A 5,085-nucleotide genomic window follows, 5' to 3' on the forward strand; every position below is an offset into this window, starting at 1 on the left:
TTCACGCTCCACAGACTGTTGCCGAAAGGGCTAGTAGTACCGAGATTTGTTTAGCTAAATCACCTCTGAACCTAGGTCAATCCCCTATAAGCCAATAATCATCAATAAGGCTTAAACCTCAAAAAAATATTCAAAAAGGATACAACCTTCAACTGATTCAAAAACTTCAAAGTGAAAATAATAATGCTTCTATACATCATAAAATAAACTTCAAACACTTCTGCAATATGTCTCTAAATTAGGTCTACAAAGTAATGTCAAATTTTCCCCAAGTGTGGTTCAGATATGCTTTAATAGAAGTTTCTATTGAATCTTCAACATGTCTATCCCAAGCATTCTCCAAGTCTACTCAAGGTGTGATTCAAGGATCATCAAAGACTCCTCAAAAGTATCGATCCAAAACACATGAAAGTTTTCTCAAAATACCGATTCAAAAGGATCTACAAGGGATGCTCCAAAAAATGCATAAGTTCTATTTATAATCAAGACCAAGGTATATCTTGGAAAAATTCCTAGATATACCATAAAGAAAGGCCCAAAGTTCTTTCCTTAGGCTAAGAGATGAAGAGCCAAATTTATGGCCTTAGAACTGAGATTACAAAGAACAATGAGGCTCAAAAGATTTTTCTTCAATCACCTCAGATTCATCTTTAACCACGGCGTTGTACAAAATTTTAATGATTGATGACAAATTTGAATTCCCTACATCTAGTGGTCTAATATAGAACAATAGAAGACAAAAAGAAGGAAGTTTTCCTTAGAGAAATTAGAGTATGGGCAAGAAGCATACCTGGAATCTGTACCAATCCCTTCTCTCCTCCTCGCTTGTAAGCTCCAATTCGAGTTCCAAGTGGATTAATTGGAACCTGAACACATGACTAAAATAAGAAAATAAAATAAAATCCATGTAGCATAATATAAAATATATATTCAATGAATCAACATGGATTTAAAATACATGAGTGCAAACATAACACAACGAATATAGGAAAACAAGATACTTTTTGTATTGACAAATATAGGAGAGAGTTTACAACCATGAATAGAAGCTAACTTTGCAGATGTCTCTCCAATTTGAATTGTCCTTCCTTGTTAGAAATCACACCTCAAAACCAACCCTAATACATGAATATGGTGACTCCTTAGGTTCAAACCAACAACATGAGGGTACTAACAATTGCCAAAAGCCAACTGAGACCTTATGGGAGGCAGTAAATTTATAGGATGAGTGTGATAGTTTAGGATTTACCATTTGAGGCTTGATATCCACATATGAATGAAGGATGAGCTCAAGAGATAAGAGATAAGGTATCCAAGATAGGATCAGATAGGAACTCGAGCTCTCTATTTGTGGTGAATAATCAAAACTACCTTGGAAGCTTCTGGAAGAGGAAGATTCAGAGATATTTTTATTTTTCCCAAATTTCTAGAATCAACACACCTGTAGAAGGGAGAAAAATGTTCTAACTAACATTGGCTATTAGGTATGCAACATGTGTTAAACGTAGATGGATAAGCATGCAAAGTGTGTTGGGGTTAAAAACAATGCGTTTTAGCTATTTGTCCCAGAAACTCAGAATTTTTGGAGAAGTGATGCTTAGGGCTTTATGAAGGGATTAGGACAAAGTGTTCCAGGATGTTGATTGATCTAGTTCGTAGGCCTATTGTGCTGATGTACAAAAATGGCATGCAACATATTCCCCCCTAAGTACACTGTCAGAAGAAGTGGCTGAGGACTTAAGTGATTTACCTTCTGACAAGTGTAGATTAAGAACAATTGGTCAAGATCATAATTTGTTACAACACATTTTCATCATGATACCAATACTGAGCTAGGCATACCCATACTCAAAATATTAGACGTATTACATGTACAATGATCACGTAATCTTGTCCATCGATGACAGAGTGTGGACTCATGCTTGGATACTCTTTTATATGATTATAGCTATCATGATTTGTGATCTACTATGAAGCCTAAAAATGTAGCTTGGATAGATGAAAATAGATCCAGGGTCTTCTATCTCATTCACTCATTCCCTTGATGTATGATTCTAACGATGTGAATAAATGAGCTAAAGCGAAACATGGTATACACCATCTGATTACCAGTCAAGGATATAATCTGTTAATGGATGCAAAAGAAACCACCGATGCTAATAATGGATGTCAAGGTACCACTTTACAACCCATATGGTGTGAATAGATGAGTTGAAGTCAAACACCACCCAAAATCCTTTCGTTGAAGGCCAATGATGAAAAATTTCGCTAAAAATGAGGAAAATTACCATTGATGTATGCAAGTATCGAGGCATTGAGGGGAGTTTCTGAGTCAACTTCCCGGATAAGGTGTTTCTTTCAATAGGAGGTGACCGATTATAGGAGGGACTTGATGTATCCCCCATCAACAAGATGAGATAGGTATCAAAATTCGGGATAGAATGATGTTGATGTACAACTAGTTCAGTAATGGAAAACATGAAACGAAGGCTTAGGAGTATTGTTGTAAAGAAACTAAAGGAATTCTCTTGAGCATATTGGCAACACTTTATGGCGTTGGCAACATTGAATCAAAACCGAATGTGGAGGCGTTTTTATATGGCATGATGAACTAAAGAGGCAAGCATATTTCCCAACCCAACAGTCATTGATATGGAGTGAAAGGTTGTTGTGTTCAAGAGTGACTCGCTGCCATTAATAGGTTAAGTACCCTATAAGTTCATTATTCAGATGAATCCTTCTAAGTAATTTTAATGAACCCTAAGGAGTGGTTCAGTCCCATCATGTTCAACGATTCCAATGTTGTTTGATAATTTTATGAGTCTAGTGAAGGTGTAAATCAACTTCTTTTCATGTTTAGAGAGTTTGAAAAAGAGGCGAAAAAGAAATCTCCAATGGTTCCTTTTGTTAAGTTTAGTCTCTTGAGTCTAAAAATGCATAAACAAATACAGGAGAAAATTTTATTCATGTTCAAATAAATTATTCCTTTTTCATAAATAGTGCATCTCAGTCTGAAAAATGGTTAAAATTATACTAGGGAGATGTCTTTTCATTTACTTTAATGAGTTCAAAAAGACAAGTGTTCGACAACCTTTTCATGTTTTGAGAGTCTAAAAAGAGATGAAAGAGGAATCCTCGTAGAGGAACAAGTGGTATAAATGGTTCCAACTAGTTCTGATCATGAAGGAACTTCTCAAAACACATTGAGGTCAAGAGGGTGGCTAATAGGACCACTCATCGAAGAAGTTCCTTAGGGAAGGGTAAAAAAACCAAGTGAAAGCATATGATCAGCCAAACAAATGGCGATGATGGAATGAGAAAACTAAGGCTCATCTAGCAGAATCAAGTTGATAAAAATGGAAATCATGGGAGATATGATGATAATTGTTTCATTTTTACACAATCTTGAAACAAAGGAAAAAACTATGCTTGCAATTGGTTTCATTTTTACACAATACTGAAACAAGGAAAAAGCTATGCTTGGAATTGGTTTTCATGCCCCCAACATAATTATGAAATTCTAGGAACATTCCCCCCAAGATTCATTTTATTCATCTAAGTAGACTATTGGTTACTAAAAGGCAGATGGAATGAGGGTTCATTTACAAGATCAAGTGAAAGACTCCACTGGAAATTTATGAGATCTAATTAAAGTGTCGAATTAGAAGGGGATCTATTTGATTTTTTAACAAGATTGACACAACAAAGAACTATTATCAAGGGAACTTGTTTCATTCTTTAATGATCTTAACACAAGAAAATGAACTCTACTCATAGGACCTTGTTTGGTTTTTTAATGATCTTGACACAAGAAAAGGAGCTTTGCTCTGGGAAACTTTTTTCGGGTTTTAACGAGCTTGACACAAGACAAGGAACTATGCTTCAAAACCTTGATCATGGCCCCAAGAGGTCATGGCTTCCAAGAGGTCCTAATCATATGGAAGAACAATGCTCTGGAATGGATACATATTAAGGTACCCAATGGAAAGATTGGGTTCTAAGCCCCTAGTAAATGATTTACTACATCACCTACTAGATCTAGGTCAAAAGAAGTTGATAAAATAGTGAAAGGATCATCTTCAACAATAGGTACAGGCATGGGACAGGTTGCACATAATTAACCTATGGAGGGTAAGATACCACTTGCATATTTGGAACATTTAGGGAAGCTCGTTGACTGGGAGTTAAATTTGGAACAACAAATTAAAGTTGGTCAATGGTCATAATTTTTCCTTCATGTGGGAAACACATCACACAAAAGAGTGAAGAGACAAGAGATCCCATGCCATAAACATAGTCATGCCCAAGAAGTAAATTAATATCCAAAGGGCCTTGGACTATCATAACCTTGATATAGACGATCTTTCCTCCCAAAGTAATTGGAAACTAAGGAAGGATCTCTAATAGTTGATTGGTTCCTCTATTAAAATCCACCACATTAGGGGTAACAAGCATAAGCTGTAGAGAACCTAAAGCTTGCTAAGAAGTTGAGGAAAAAATACTAACCCATGCTCCTTCAACTATGACTATACCAGGTATGACTATATTATAAGAGTATACTATGATCTAGAAGAGCATGTAAGGAAGAAGATGATATCCTACCAGTCGACTCCAATCAAAGGAAGTGATCATACTACATGGAGGGGGTTCCATGGGAATGGGAGAAATACCCCCTTATGCAATGGGAACAAGAGAAATAATCCCCTTTGTTGTGGGAAAGAGAAGATTTCTCCCTTATTCCATGGGAACGAGAGGATTTTCCCCATGTATCGTTGGAACAGGAGGATTCCCCCCCAGTTCATTGGAACCTAAAGAAATGGGAAGAACTTGAGTGGTATAAGACTCACTCTCTATACCAAAAGTACAATGAGAGAAAGTTGGAATCGAGTCAACCCTTTTCTCAACCAATGGTTGGTTGGGAATGGACTCATGGGATTCACGTTTAGAGAGAGTGGGATTGATTGGATTCAGATTCTGATCAATCACCACCAACTAGTGGAGGATTAGGGGAAAACTTCTGATAACTAGCGAGAAGACGAGATTGAGAAGCTGTATGTTTTTGCAACACTTTTGAGGCTTCATCCA

Source organism: Pinus tabuliformis, chromosome J, assembly GCF_031772625.1.
Source record: "Pinus tabuliformis cultivar Carrire ecotype Pingquan chromosome J, CPIR1, whole genome shotgun sequence".
Lineage (NCBI taxonomy): Eukaryota > Viridiplantae > Streptophyta > Pinopsida > Pinales > Pinaceae > Pinus > Pinus tabuliformis.